We start from the raw sequence: 17,249 nt of genomic DNA, 5'->3' as shown, positions 1-17,249 counted from the left end.
AGGACATGGGCTCTGCAAACTTGTAGCTGAAGTAGTACATGCTCTGGAAAGCAAATAAGAGCTCGCCGATTGGGAGCATGAAATTTAGATGTATAACATGTTGTACCTCTGGGATGATAATGGTTAACTATCATGCCAGAGCATTTAATATAATTGTTTTGGAGTTTTTGTTTTAATTTGGAAGACCAATGAATGAAACAGATGTAACACTATAATTCCTAACCTTTTGAATAATATTGATATCAAAGCACAAGGCTGCTATAAAATTTCACACAGTGAAATAGCTTGAATAGTGGTGAGCAAAAACAAAGAAATAATATGATTATCACAATTTTCAGACTGAAAATTAAATAATCATAAGTATGAAAACCTCTGACCTATGTTCAGAAGGTTCAAGAAAATATGCTTAAGCTTACAAAAGATGCTGATGATTTATTGATTCAGAGGGAATTAATTAAACAGACATTCCATTAATCCATTCTCTTTATAGATTATCACTTCAAAAGCTTATAGGAATAGATTGAAACTCAATTATTCCTACATAGGTATCTCTATAAGACATAAGAATATGAAGAAAAACATAATGAGTAATACTGGAAAATATTATAGGAAACACAAACTATGTAAAACAGAATTCAGAATCCTTTTCTTTGTATTAAGGTTCCAGAAAAGTTAAGTACATAAAATGTTTAGAAATGCTTCATCAAGGGTGCAACCCATAATAACTCTTGAAGAGGGTTATTTATACAACAATAGAACTAAGAAAATATCCTAAACTGTTTTTATAAAAATAGACTATCAAAATAAAGACTGCTAGTTGATCTGGCACTATTTTGATGTTGTGTTGTTGGTGATTATTGCTGAAAAAAATGAAAATTTTTGAATTTGGCTGACTGTTCCTCCAAAAGCTAAATGTTGTTTGATTTTCATGTTGGATGTCATATTTAATTATGACCTTTCATTTGATACACTTTCATCTATTTGTCTTTGACTTTTATTTCTTTATCTATCTCCTCTGTTTAGTCTTTTACTGTGTAAATTGTTTGTTTTAACATTTACTGTGTAAATTATTTCTTTTGCTCTACTGCTGTATGGAATTTTCTGTTAAGGAAACTCATCGAATTTATTTCTTGAGAATCTGGAACAAACAATTTTTTAATTAGTATAAAAACTATTTGTCCAGGTCCTATATGATCACTTTCAAAAATAAACCAATAGTTAATGAAAACACAGGTTGGTAGGGAGGTGATAATGGCTTTAAGGAACATGATAGTGTATGGACGGAGTCCTGGTAGTGTTTGGAAGGTAATTGGTGGTCGAATTGATATTCAGATGTTCAGGGTGGCACAAGAATTGTTAGGCAGGTTTCACTATGTAAATAGGTAAAAAGACCTAAAACGAGGGTCTTCGGCGTTTTAACAGGTAAATTTTAAAATTTGGCGCGAAATTCGATAAGTTTACACCTTGTATGATTTTGACCTACACTGGGAGGCGATTTTATCGCACATCGTACTGCTTGTGACAGTCGGGCGGTATTTCTTCGAGGGCACGTGAGTTAACATAAGACTGCCACGTAGCCAAAATGGGCCCCAACAAAACCACGAACCTCACGTGCTCTCGAGCTGGTAAAGGTTGGAGATTGGGAGCACACATTATGGATGTGGGTAGTTGGATTTTGAAGCAGATGATCGGAGGGCTGTTGCATGTTGGAGTTGCACGAAGGTGAATCAGTAGAGATTAGCGGGGCCTGGGGATAATTACAAACGATTTGTAATTAATTTAATGAATAAAGCGACAATTAAACCTATTGCGATGGTTTTAATTAGTGGGACCAGGGAATAAATAAATTAGGGATATAAGTTAAACAGGTATCCAGGAGGGTTCATTAACCACACCCAGGGTTAAATGCGGGGTTTGTTAGCCACACCAAGGAGGTGGGTTAAACGGGTTTTGTCAGGAAAACATGATATTAGTGGAGTTAAATTTATAAATCGGGGATAAACAAAACTTAGGCTAAAAGGGGTTTTATGGGTATTTAGGAAAAATATGGTATGGCAGAGTTTAATTAAATAAAGCCGGGGGGGGGGGGGGAGGAATAAAAGTTAGGATAAGGGGTGTTTATGGATTTTTTGGGTGAAATAGGGAAATTAATAAGGGGAAAGTGATTTTTTCAAGGGGAAAGTGTTTCACACTGGGAAAAGGGGGATTTTGGGTAGGGGAATGAGTTTGGAGGGTAAATTGCTAGGAAAATGTGTGAAACCAAGGGGCAAGGGTGAAAATGAAGGGAAAAGGGTATTTTCTTAGGAAATGATGGGATAATGAGGAAATTAGTAAGTATGTAGTGGGGGGTGAAATGAAATGAGGGGAAGTTAACCAAATCAACTTGTGAACATCCTTTCACTTTCATAACTGCTCCTGCACACTAAAACATTGGATTAAGCATGATAAATGTGCTTATGCTTCAATCAACTTTGTACTTCTGCAACCTTTCTTCTACCTACCCTTTACTTATCCTAACATTTTTTCTTCACTTAATTGGGTGCATTTAGGCTAGCAAACCCTTTTCTTTCCTTTTTCTTTTGAAAAGAAAACTATCTAATTCTAACCTTATAACATCCAAGGGCTCAGATTAAACTAATGAGCTCCTTATTATTCTCTACCTAACTACTGATCTGCCAAGATTAAATAGTTTGGCTAGATCTTTATTCTCTAACTATAAACATGAAATTTAAAGCATGAAATAGTCAAGATTAAACTATTTGACTATCATGGGTTGTGGCATTTATGACAAACTGTACACAACCATTATTTTGTATAATAAAGTAAAAAGTAGTGGCACTTGGACTTGCACACTTTCATGATCTGTTTTTTGCTTTTTTCTTTTCTCTCTAACCTAGCATTTTATTTTTTCCTTCATTTTTTAGGGAATCTATTCTAACATTTTCTTTGATATGGACATATTTATCAAAAATATCTCCTAAATTTTTTATTCAGTATTCTTTTTGTCCATATCCTAGCTTAACATTTTTTGAAAAATATGTTCATTTTTTGGACTAATTGATTCTAACTAACCAAAACCAAAAAAATGCTACAACATAACATAAGGCGAGAAACACCCATGGAAGATGGAACCTCTTGGTACGCAGATGTGTGCTAGTACCTTGAGAACGACACCATACCCTCTCACTTTTCTATCAGACAAAAGAGGTCATTATGCTTGAAAACCTTAGCATATCAGTCGGTGCACGAAGTGCTTTCATTAGGGGAATTTTAAGGTCTAAAATGGGCCTCCTAAGGAAATTATAAAATAATAGTGGAAATAATAAAATAATATTAGATTATATCATCAAATTTTAGAGGGAAAAAAGGAAAAACTATTCTTTTAACTCAATTTTTCAACTTATCTCCTTATGGGTTTACTCAAATTTCGAGCAGAAACACTCGTTGCATGAAACATTTGATTCCTCATCGAAGGAGTACCCATGTTGCATACTTTCTTCTGACCCTACTACATGAAAAATGAGAAATACATGAAAAGCATGATTACAATCACGTTTTTTCATGTACTTCTCATTTTTTGTATATCAAGGCCCATCGAAAGTATGCAACATGGGTACTCTTTGGATGAGGAATTAAATTTTGCATCCAACAAGTACACTTGCTTGAAATTTAAGCAAAACCTTAGGGAGATAAGTTGAAAATACGAGTTGAAAAAAGTAGTTTTATTATTTTATTATTTTTTAATCTTCTTACTTTTTTACTCCAAAAGTGGTGATTCATCCCCCATGGTTGACATCATCATCTTGAATCCTATTGGTTCTTATAAAGTTTATGTTGGTTGTACATTTTTCTTAGGAGACCCATTTTAGACCTCAAAATTCCCCTAATGACAAAAAGCACATTAATGGATTTTTGCTCAAGTGCCTGAAGGCACATGAATCAGAGAAAGCACTTCAAGATCTGCATGATGAACCCATCGGGGGCCACTTTGTGGGAAACACCAATGCACACGAATTTATGCGAGCCAATTTTTACTAGTCCACATTATTCAAGGCTGCACATGCTTATGCCCGCAAGTGCCCAATCTCTCAGTGATGAGCTGGCAGAACATGAAGATCAGCAGCCCCACCGCACCCTGTTACAGTGAATGAACCATTCTAACAGTGGGGCCTGGACATCATTTGGGAAATTTTCCCTCATTGATCAAAGAAACATCGCTACATCCTAACAACAACTCACTACTTAACGCTGTGGACAGAAGCAGTTCCGCTCAAACAAGTGAACGACCAGGAGGTCATCAGCTTCCTCCAGCAAAATACCATCTCACACTTCAGTGTTCCAGTATCACTTGTTTTTGATAATGCAACTTATTTTTCATCTTTGAAACTCTATGAATTCACATTATAAAATGGTATTGTTCTTCCTAGTTTATGGTAAAGAAGCCATCCTTTTACCAAATATCTTCTTGCCTGCACTTCAGTTTTCCCAAGAATCCAAAGGTAAGCCTTTCCAGCTAGTTCGACGTAGGATGGATGCTCTCTATAAGTTGCAGGAAGAAAGGATGAAAGAAAAAGAAAAATTCACACTCCACTAGAACCGTATCGAGAGATGGTTCAATAAGAAGTTTGTAGGGAAAGCTAACTTCGATGTTGATGACTTAGATCTGAAATGGGATAAGCCATATGAAGACAAAGGCAAAAATACGAAGTTCCAGCCCTTGTGGATTAGTCTGTACACAGTCCAAGAGAAGTGCTGAGCACCAGTATTGCAACAAGAATGTCGTGACTCCTGGGATACTAACTTTACTTTATCAACCTAGGGTTCGTACAAACTTGGGGGTGACAATGTTGTATACACAAGTAAAAGTGATGGTTCTTCCTTTTGTCACTATTCAGCTGGTGAGAGACCACTAGGGGTTTCTAGCCAGACTTCTATGGACTCAGAAGAAGCTTGGTTCCTTGATGAAAGAAACATAAATCTACTCTAAGAGAGAGTTGATCTACTATAATAATGAAAAACACTGAAATTTAATGCCAAGGCACACCATTTCCTAATTAACTACTAAGAGCTATGCTTTGCAATAATTCTAAATTAACATGAAAATTGTCCTAAGCATGGAAGTTAAAAACATAAAATATCATTGTTATGCATGTAAATGACTGTAATAAATCTGTTTTGTCTTTTTATGTCTTTCATGAAAAATCAAGTGTGCAAGCTAATATCTTTTGGTGATGTGGCAGGTGGCTTAGGGATGCTAATGGATGGTTGGAAGGTTTAGGATATGGTTGGAAGGTTTGGGAGACACTTGGGTGACCTTGGGCGGCTTCTTAGAGGTTTTCCCTCAATTCGGCCTTAAAACAGGTGACTACAAGAAATCCTACTGGATCTACTAGAAACCTACAGGATTCCCTGTATTTCTACAAGATACAGCCGAGACAAAAATGATGAGTGTTGGAGGTGATGGGAGGCTTAGGGAATGTGGTTGATGGGTGGAATGGAGTGATAAAAGGCCTAGGATCAACCAGAACTCAAAACCAAGGTTAGGAGATGGTTGGATTTGCTCAACATTCTTGGGGGAATTTCTATGTAAAATGATGAAATTGGTGAAGGTCTTGATGAAAACAAGGAACACCTATGGGTGGATGAAGTTGGAAGGTGATTACTTGCTATGAGATTTATTTCTACTTCTAAAGCACCTGCTCTGCATCAAACATGTGTAATTTCCCAAAAGTCATGTAAACAAGAAGAATTCTCATGAGCTAGAAAAGCAAAATTTAATGAATTAACTGTCTACCTTACGCATGAGGAAATTGATGAATAAAATGGAATCATGGATGAGATCCACTGAAATACTGAAGATAGTAGAGATGGAAATGAAATCCTACACTTTCAAAACTGATCAAATGCTGCTTCAAGTATAGTAGACTCTAAATCTTATGGAAGAAATGGAAATTTGTCTTTTTGGGGCTACATAAGGGTCTTTTCCTCAAATCATGATCTCAGAAGGAAGAAGTGAGGCCAGGAAACCTACTGACATATTTGTGGTTTTTCCTTTATCCCTTCTAACCTACTATTGAAGTATGGCACAAATGGAAGCAAACTAATAAACAACCAATCAAATCTACACTACTTGCAATCAAAGACTTCTAAAGACAATTTAACCATGAATCTATGAAACTAAGCTAAGCATACGGATAAAAGAAGAGGATTCTTTGCTACTAGGGTTGGGCCCTAACCTAAGAGCTTCAACTGTCTGAGTTATTTCAGTGCTAGATCAAGAAAAAAACTCATTCTTATTACCAAAACATAAAATTACATCAAAATCTTCCACAAGTTTGGAGCTCGAAAATAACTAGAGTTTTTACAACAAAAAATTGAATCCTAATGAGGCTCTAGGCCTCTCTAATTATACAACTGAAGTCCCCAATGACTTCCTTAAATTTAGGGAGGCTCGGCTCCCAAACTCGAGGAACTAACTATTTGTCTATCACTTGCTCAACTGCCTTCTGATCTTCATCACTTGGCTGCTTGCACTTCGATATGGTGGGGTTAATGGAGGAATATTTAAATTGGGGAGGAGTAAATGAGGAGGGTTTACCTCCTACAATCTCTCTCCCTTTTCCAATTCGAGTTTCAAACCTTAGTCTTGCCAAAATTCCTTGAGTTTATCTTCCAAACCTGCATTCAATGCATATTAGTTCACTAGGCATAATATCTCACTTTATATAATCTCATTAAACAGAAATAATCAAAAAATGTAATAAGCTTTGAGAAGAGTTGGTTTGACTAAGTTAGGAGGCGAATTAAGGCCCATATAATTACCCAATGATGAGGCTCATCATCACCCCCTACTGAAAGTGTTGCTCATCCTCTGAGAAACTCAATCAATGTCCATGTATTTCACAACTCTAGTGGCCTCCCGGACATCCCATGCCTCCGCTGTGGTTTCCTCTTCTTGTGCATAGAAACCTACCTTATTTTCTAACTCCTCCCACTGCCTCCTTTATTCTTCTTCCTTCGTTCCTTCTAGCATCCCTAAGAGCAGTGGTGGACTGAGTCTCAAGCCAACCCAATTAACTTTGATCCTTTGAATAGATGGCTTGTACATGGGTGTCCTGTTGAGTGCTTCTCTCATCCTTTGAGGAGAGTGGTAATATCTTGTCTTTAAACTATATGACAATGTGTTCCATCTCCCTAGGCAAGCTTACATGCTATCATCCCCTAACAAACTGAAAATGTCCTCAAAATGTGTAATTTCTTGCTCTTGGGCAACAAGATACCTGGGTGCAAGTTGAGGATCATTTGCAATTAAATTGTGTACTAATGAGGTCCATTTGATTGGACTGCTCAACTCTGATCATAAGAGGCTATGTTTGTTCTCTTGCCAATATCTTCTTCTTTTTTGCAGTCCTTGCTTCCTCATGGTTCATCCATGATGCCAAATCCATCAATTGTAAATCTCCTATCTTGGCATTAGGTTCCCATACATTAATGTCTGTCAAGGCCATCTTATGCAAATAAAACTCAGACATCTTGGCCCTATCTTCCAATGTACTTTGATAACAAAGATCAATGAACTGTCTATAATCCTGAAATGGAATAGTGCCTCTCTATGCTAGGGTTTTGATTTGGAACTACAACCACTATTCCTTAAGGTATAGGGCATAGGATATAGTTGGAATCCTACACTGTATTGCTTCCAAAGATAGACTGGCCATGGATGCCAATTGATTCTCTCTTTCTTGCAGTTGTCCTTTCAACAATGCATTTTTTGTCTCTAACTAATTTTTCATTATGGCCTCTCTGTCTCTCAAGCTACTTAGTTCTATGCCCATCTCTTTGAGCTTCTCCTCCATGTGACCAATGTCCTCCACACTCTTGGACTTGGAAATCTGCATCCATCTATGAGTTCTGGCTCTCTCTCAAGCTCAAAGAATAATGGAATGGAAAAGTTTTGTGGAAAGACCCTGCCCCCTTCAATAAATCTATAGTAGGAGTCAAGGTTAGGTTGGGGGCTAGGTTACCTTAGCTCTGGGTCCTCTTCTTTAGTTTCTTTCTGCAGGATCCCCTCCTTATCCAATTTTTGAGTTTCCTGTAGGTTTAGTAGAGTCTCCTGTAGGACTTCTTCTACTTCTTGTAGGTCATATTGTGTATCATGTAGGATTTCTTTTCCTTTGGATGAGGTGGATCTAGTTACATGCCTTCTCACATAGGTGATAGGAGACTTAGGGGAGGTTTGTGTTGAGGATCCTCTTTCTTGAGTTTTCATAGGAGGAGGAATTTTCTCCTATTGTTTAGGTGAGTACTCAATTACAATGGGAATTTTGGTTGGATTTTTGGGTTTCCCCTACCTTATCCTTGTGCTTTTCCTTGTTCTGAAATATAAGGGGGTTTGCCTCTGTCTTTTTCATTTTTGTTTGATAGGGGTGCTAAGATAAGTGAGGGAAACTGTTGCTTCTCTCTCAGTGGGTTCTGGAGACACCCTAGGTGACTCCTCCTTGTCTTCTTCCCCCTCTTTCCTGTTTCCCTTTTCTCCTATGTCTTTCCCTTCTCCTTCTCCTTGTAGATCCTCACCTTGTTTATTAGTTTACTCTTTATCATCTTCTTTTGTTTCTTCATCATCGTCTTTCTCTTCCTCCTCTTCTTCTTCCTCATCTCTCTCCTCATATGTCTCATTGGATAGGAATTCTAAGGTTGTGGAGGGCATATTCTATAATGATTCTAATTAATCCATGGTGAGCTAACTCTTGGGGTTTTCCCTCTTGCACCTTTATGCTTGTGTCTATCAGTGATTGCGGAAGGAGGTATGGTATGATGAGCCTATGTTGAGGGGGTGTTTCTGCTCTAAACCTCAATCCTTTAAGAAGCCTAAAGTGATATCCATAAACCACACTATACCTACCCTCACATGATATGTATTTGATAAGGTGGTAGCTCACCTTATTCTAGGGATATGGTAGTCTTGTTCTCCTTACTCCATTATTTTCCTCAATGGGATCCTTACCCTCTAAAAATAATTTCTTCTTGGCAGTCTGGCTATCTCCCTTGTCTTCCTTTCTCCAAGGCACTCCTAGGGGAAGTGTGGTAATTATGCTTATGAGTCCCAGGGTGAGATCCATGGAGAGGCCTCTCACCACAACAATGGTATGGACTCTGGTCAGTGGAATGAGGGAGAGAGAAAAATCTCGAGCCACTTCATCATCATACCCTCTTAATTTTTAAAAATACCCCATCTAATTATTCCTTGTGAAGATTTCTAACACGTGAGGGTGTTTGTGGATTCTCTCACAATGTTAATGGGCTCCCTTCTATTAAATCCCCCTGTCATTTTGGTTGGTGAATTTTGAGGAGCTAAGATGGTTGATACAATTTTTAAATGTAGAAGTAAATAACTAAAATAACTGTGGTGAAAATTCCCTTACACAACTACCAAATTCACTCAATACTAGGGGATTTTCTATTTAATTCACTTTGAAAAAGGGAAATAATTATAGAGCCTACCTCCTCATAGTGTTTGTTGTAGCCAACCCTCGTGTTTTCCCCTATAAAAATCCTCTCGGCTAATCCTATAGACTATCTGTCTATATCATATAGGATTCCTGTGCGATCCTGTAGGATTTCCTGTGTAATCCTGTAGGAAGTCCTACATAGGAGAAAGATGGAGTTTTCCTCTTCTGTAGGTTTCCTGGGTATGAGAATGACTTTGCTAGTGTGAGCCTCGAGGAAATTAATGAATGCATTAGTGCTGGGGATTGACGATTATTTCCTCTTATGGTCGAGTTGGGTGAGGTGGTGTGATGGCAGCTGAGGTGTGTTTTCCATTTTTGGAACGTTGGTCCCCACTACCACCTCATCATTCCCCTCTCCTCATAATCAACTCCCACTTCATGCATCCATAGCCTTAACTGCTTTTTTCCTTCTCCTTTCTTTTCTTGACTTGACTGCTACCATGTGTGGGAAGACCAATTGTTTTGCCTTTGTTGACTGAACGAAGGTGGCCAAGTTAACTGACGACCTTTCACTTATAAACCAAATTGCTCATAACCTTTACTTCTTTTGACTACATTTTGCAAATGATAGAGTGAAGCAAGACAATTACCTGTGGTGCTAACACCTTGTTGCAGTTGTTGAAGACCTAAGGTGCTTGTTGTTTGTTGGCTGCATGCTATTTCTTATTTCTTTCCTTTTTATTTTTTTGATGGTTCCCTTGATGTGCAAGTACCTGGTGATGAAGATGATGGTGCTGCTGTTTCTCTGGAGCTTTTTCTACCCTTGTATCTTCATGTTCGAAGATTGCTTCAATCATGATTTGTATTCTATGGGATATGCTGTTGTAGGATTTCCTACAGGATGTCCTATAGCTGCTTCTCACTCTGAATTTCTAATCATCTCTTCTGCTAGGATTTTGAGGAGGATGACATGGATTGAGAGGAATACTAGGAGTGTGGAGAATGGTAAATAATTAGGTGCTGCTCTCTTCTTTCATTTTTTTCTCTCTGTGTTTTCTCTTGAAGACTGTGAAAAATATATTTGTTTTTTGAAACTGATTTTTTTAATGGTGAATGCAGGGGTGATGAAAGTGGAGATAGGTATGGTAATGAATTTGTGATGTAGGTGTCGGGTGGATAAATCATTCTTGCGGACAAGACCGATCTCCCTAGTATCTAATGATATCTAGCGACAAGCAAACCAAACAAATTCTATCTTTCTCTAAATATGCGATTTATAACTAAAGGCTAATAGATGTTTTAGGCCTACCTCGAGTCCAGTGCTAGTTTGTGGAAGCCACGCTCCATTTGTCCAAATGAGATCCCTTTTAAAGAACCTACAAACACAAACAGGCACACATATCAAATACCACCTACATAGCCAATATAATAAACCATATTTATCATGATGATCAAGGAATTCATGAAATAAATCATAGAAGACAATTTATTGAGAAAAATGAATCTGATTGTATTAACTTTAATCAAAGAAGAACTTTACAACCTTGGTGCCTTGATGTTGTACAAGCTCCTCCTAGGGTTCAGCAAGAATCTCCTCTACTTTGACAAGTTTCACTCTCTTCCCAATCAAGCCAAAAGGTATGTAATCTCTCCTCTCAAGCTCAAATAGGAAGTCTAAATTCCAACAACATTTACCCTAAAAAATGTTCAACTTTCCAACCTCTCTAGCAACCAGCCCAATGCCTCAATTTATAGTGCAGAGGAGGGAAGTTACTAGATCCACCTTCAAAGGGATAGAGTCCTCCTTGAAAGGGATAAGCTCCTCTCATCAAGGGGTTAGCTCCTTTAGTTATGGGATGCATGAACCACCTAGGAGCGAACCAACCACGTTAAGATTCCTTCTAGAAATGTCCAGAATTAACCCAAAGTGAGTTTTTAAGAATAAACTTGTGTCTTTTTTACTTTCACAGGGGTTCGCACCCACTCCTTTAGAGACAGAGCCGACAGGTCCTCAGGTAACATGACCAAGGGGTGCGGGACCGCAGGTAATGGTAAGAGAAAGTGCGAAACCAGAGTTTTATAGATTTTCAAAGAATTACTCTCATTTTTAAAGCTTGACATGAAGAGCTGAGGTTTACGACTTGCAAAGGAGGACAGTATGAGTGGTGATAGACTCACACTAACTGCAGAAAGTCATGGTGACAATATTTTGTGTAACAGATTGCCCCCTAAAGTGTGAAGTTTGTAGTAGATGAGGATTTCATTTATCATCTAAGAAGAGTGAAGTAATTTATCATTTCGAGGATAATCTTGTGGAGAGCCTAGTTGGAACCTGTAAAAAACATTCAATACACAATATATATATGAGATCATATCATCGCTGAGGTAAGTATTCCCATACTCAGATCAACACTGACTAGAAAACTAACTAAATTGCTCTGATATAGGAATGACCTTGTAATACATCACAAGTATAGATACATGTAGACACAGTATGGGTGCAGCCATGTGTTTATGAATAGTCCAATGTATAATGAATACAAAATTCCTCGCAACCTAGATGGTGGAAACTAGATCCAGGGTCTTGATTTCTACTTCCCGAAATAGTACGATTCTATCCATGTGAATGAATGTGTCGAAGTCGAACATGGTAGAAACCACTTGATTACCAACCAATGATATAAGCTGTTAACAAGTGAGAGAGAAACCACCAGTAATGTCAATGGCTCTCAAAGTACTCAGTACAATCCATGAAATGTGAATAGATGTGTTGATGTCGAACATGTCACAGAATCCTTTGATCGAAGGTCAATGATGCAACCTATCGTCGAAGGTGAGAAACCTGCCATTGAGGCATGCAGATCCCAAGGTACTGACGATTTCTAGATCATCTTTCTAGATAATGAGCTGAAGTCGATAGAAAGCGATCCATCGTAGGCAAGCCCACAACACGAAATCATAGATCAAGTTTGAAGAAATATAGTTGCAAGGACTGACTCAGGGATGGTCAAGATGGATGACAGATATTTTGCAGATGAATGGTTTATTTTCACTGACCTCTTGAACACATAACGACACTGCAGATGGTTTGGTGACAATTGACCCAAAGCTAATACCCAGAAACCGGCTGAAGACTTTCAGTATGGTTTGATTAACTGTTAGGCAAAGGATTTCCCAACCCAGGTGAACAAAAAGTGTCATGTTCAAGAGTGGTTAAATGTTTTTATGAGACCCAAAGTATGACAAGTAGGTTCATTTTTCTCTATTTTCCCCCACCATTTCTGGTAAGTACCTCTTTATTTTTGACAAGCTTGAGGAGGATAACATTTGCTTGATTATAAGCTCATCCTTCGGATGAGTCCAACTTAGTTTAAATTCGAACCCTAAGAAGGAGTGGTCCGTTCCTGTTTGTAATTGAACAGGTCCTTTACTATTAAATTTTAATGAGTCCAATATAGGAGAAACTCGGCTTTTTTCAATTTTAGGGAGTCTAAAAAAACTTAAGAAAACTCCATGGTTGTCCATTTTCGTAAATTTGTGTCTCCCAAGCCCGAAAAAGTATAAAATAATACTTGAGGGAACCGCTTGACCATTACGATCAAGGAGTACTTTTCATAATTAGTGTCTCTGATCCGAAAAAGTAAAAAAGTGATCAATGACACGTCGTTTTATAACCAATATCGAATTTGAAACGACAAAAATCCGGCAATCTTTTCATGTTTTTACGGTCAGAAAAGAGCTGTAAGTGGACCATCTTTTTAATTCCGTTTTAATGATCTTAAAATGAAAAACTCGGCAATATTTTTATATTTTAGGAGTCAGAAAAGAGCTTAAAGGTGACTCTAATGTTTTTTGTCAAAAATGATCAATTTTGCCTAAAAACCCGTTATCCTGCACAAAAACTCAAACATTACTCATACCTGTTTAAAATAAATAAAAATGCTTTAAAAGTTACCTCTTTAAAGTAAAAAATAAACAAATTAAAAATTCATTTATTCAAAAAATCTTATAAAAAGGGCTTTTGTAAATCCATTTTTACCGTTTCACTTCAGAGTGAGAAAGAGAGCTTTTGGGTAAGAAACTTCCCATGAAGATTGTGGAAAATCCGTCCGTTGGAATCGAACACCATCACCTCCAGGTAATCCACATCACCTTACTCTTACATTTCAACTGTTTGAAATTTTGTTTTTAGGTTTATATTTTGATTTTTTGGAAAAATTTCGTTTAAAGGTCCGCTCGCGGGGGTCTACAGGCGCAGCATGCGAAACCTGCGGACCCCGACTTTTTCGCATGCAGAAAAAAGTCAGGGGCCCGCACCCGCTGTTTAGGCAGAGTGCGGACCTACGCACTGTCTCTAACTTAGAGGGTGCGGTCCCCGCAGCATATGTTCTAAAACTTCAAACTTTCCAATATTTGCCCAAAAAATTTGATTTAAGATGTTCTAATCCGCCTTTTCTTTGAATGTAGGGTATACATTATGCTTAGCTGGCGGGAACGGGAGCACAAGGATGTGGATGCTGCCACACTAAATCATCAACCCTCAATAGATGCATTGAGGGCATGCAGGCTATATAAATTCTGGGCCATACCTGGCATGAGGGCCCAAGTGGACTTTTTGCAGTGGCTGGTGGACAGGTGGAATGTGCAGGACCAGTGTTTCATTATTGGTGGCCACCAGCTCGAAATGGAGCTGGAAGAAATTTACTTTTTGACTGGTTTGCCTAAGAGAGGTGAACAATTGACTCTATTCGGGACTAGGCTAGGTGGCCAGTCTGTCGATAGCCTCCGGATAGAGTTTTGTAACGACCAAACCAAGGACAAAGGGATTGATATCAAAACCATTTCCCGTCCTGAACTCAAATTGATTGCATTTACTGTCACCGGGCTCTGCAGAAGCAGAACACTACATATGGCCACTGGATCTCAAATGCGGATGGCAGTAGACTGCTTTCGAGGCACTGTCTTCAACTGGTGTGAAGCTGTGTTGGCTAATGTAAAAGGCCAACTGACTAGAGCAAAGAATGGACAACTGAAAAACTTTGGATATGGTTTCTTAGTTGTGAGCTTTGGTCTAGAGAGGGTCCCAATGTTGGTCCCACATCATCTTCCCATTGAAGCTGGACTTCCTCGAGAGCCCAAACTGATGCGTTGGGTTGTAGTTATGGCCCGTCATCCCGAGGAGGGTTCAGAGGTTGTTCGATTTCCTCCTGAGTATTTTCACTGGTTGGAGAACCAAGTTTTCGCTATTCAGGATTTTCCTTATGCTAGGATGGATTATCGTGGTGACCCAGACATGGCTCTTCCACCAGGAGAGCAATGGGATGACTCAGGTAAAATCATTTTCAACATTTTCTAATTTAATTTTTTTTTTTTTTTTTAAATTGTCCCAAAATTGATAGTAAAAAGTTTCAAATGCATATGTAGGTCCACGGTGACCAGCCACTCTCCGGCCCTATGAGATGAAACAGCCAGCTGTAGCAGCACTAGCCCCATGGGACGAATCTACAGAGACCCTGGCCAAATTGGAAAACCATCTAGAGCGTTTGATAGTAGACATTCCAGAGACTAGCATAGATGACATTCCTCTTAGGCTACAACGCTATGTGATTGGGGTCCTAGGACCTTTCAGGAGGTTCCTTTGTAGGGTGGCCCATACAGTGGTTTCTTATCGTGATCATCACCAGTGATAGGATGATCACCTGTTGTAGACTCATATGACATTTTTGCTTTTTGTACTATCATTTTTGTCGATCATAAGGTGTTTTTCAACCTATGATCGAAGACGATGTATATTTGACACACTTCTATGCTATGCTATATCACTATTATCGGCTATCTTGTAAAACATTTTATGGAATGTTTTTAAATTTACTTGTTTGATTATTGCAAATGTCTACTTAACATTCGAGAAGCAATCGCATCTGATAATGTATTTAAATATCTTGGAATATGCTGATACTCAATATAGTCAAATTCACATTCCAAGAGACGAACTCTCAAAATCAATCTCAATAACACTGGATTTCTAATGTCATACACTCTATTCAGCTGTAACACAACGAGTTCAAAATCTAACCTCACAATCAAACTCTGAATCCCAAATGAGATGGATTCAGATAATAACTCAATCACCGCATTATACTCTACAATGTTTTTTGTTGTTTGACCGAGGCTTACCCCATGCATAGATACCAACTCATCAGAGGGTGAATAGATAACCCAAGCTGCGGAAGAAATGTTTTGTGTATTACAACAGGCACCATCAGCAAAACCAATGTATGTTTGGAGAGACGTCGACATCTGCAATATAAAGAGTAAAATCAAGATAAGCAGGAATAATGAAAAAGACACTCTCTAAACTAAGCACACTTTTCTAATCTAAAACACACCAGCTAGAAAGAAAACTAACCTAACTAAAAATCTCCACACCCAGATTTAAGCATAATATCTCTTCAGGCCCCTTTTGCCAGCTTTCGCTTAACAACATAAGGACCATGCCACATCGGTACAAATTTTCTAGCGCCCAACTTATCATTTGCTTGATCGTACAGTAAGACTAGGTCTCCTTCCGAAAAATTACGAGGTGTAACATTTCGATCATACTGAGCTTTAATACATTTGGCAAGAGCTTCGATCGCTAGTGCAGCATCACGTCGATTCTCATCTAGCTGAGCTAAGTACAACAAACGTTTTTCCTCTTCGGAAGTGGCTGAAAGTAATTCTATGACCATTTGCAATGACAGGATTTCGCATTCAATGGGTAACACAACTTCCAAACCATAAACTAGTTGGAAAGGAGTGAAACCGGTTGATGTTTTTACTGAGGTTCGATACGCCCAAAGCGCTGAAAATAACATGTTATGCCAATTCAACCTATGAATCCCAATGATTCGTCAGATCATAACAAATAGAACTTTGTTGATGGCTTCAACTAGACCATTAGCCTGTGGATAATATGGAGTTGAACTATTGTGACATAGGCCAAGTTGGTATGTTAGTTCAGTCATCATAAAGTTTCGAAAATGACGCACATGATCAGTGATAATCGCTTATGGAACACTGAACCTAGCAATTATATGATTGAAAATGAAAATCGCAGCAGTTTTGCCATCTGCCGAAAATGTAGGCATCGCCTCAGCCCACTTCGTAAAATAATCTACCACAAGGATGATATACGCATGCCCCCTGGTCGAGTGAGGGTTACATGTAATAAAATCGATACCCCATTTCGCAAAAGGACCGATGGAAATTATAGGGTGGAGAGGAGCAGGTGGAGCGCGCATCTTTCGATCAAAAATTTGGCAGTCGTGGAATTTTCGGACCGCGTTAATACAATCTTTAAACAAAGACAGCCAAAAATAGCCAGCGCGCAATATCTTTTGGGTTGTGGCAAACCCAGACATATGACCACCACACGCTCTAGAGTGATAGTCATTTAGAACCCTTTCAGCTTCCTCATGAATTAAGAAACATCAGAAAACAGAGTCCGCCCCACGACGATAAAGTGTATCTCCAATAATTTTGAATTGTTGGGATTGGAATCGTATTTTCTGATGCTGAGATCTTGAAATTTCAGGCCGAAAGGATTGTGTTTGGAGATAAACTATGATATCTCCATACCATGGATCAAGAGTGCTAATTAGAAACAAGGATTCGTCCGCAATGGGCTCTTCCGCCACAGTTTCAGTATCAGCACGCGGGAAGTCACACATCAACTTCGCAAAAACTAAAGATTTCTTTGACTTAGATTTTTCAAACTCCAAGTCAAATTCCTACAGGATAAAAATCCATTTAGAATAC

Source organism: Pinus tabuliformis, chromosome 7 (genome assembly GCF_031772625.1).
Source record: "Pinus tabuliformis cultivar Carrire ecotype Pingquan chromosome 7, CPIR1, whole genome shotgun sequence".
NCBI classification, from domain to species: Eukaryota; Viridiplantae; Streptophyta; class Pinopsida; order Pinales; family Pinaceae; genus Pinus; species Pinus tabuliformis.
The sequence above is the reverse complement of the archived record's forward strand: the minus strand, read 5'-3'. Positions refer to the sequence as shown.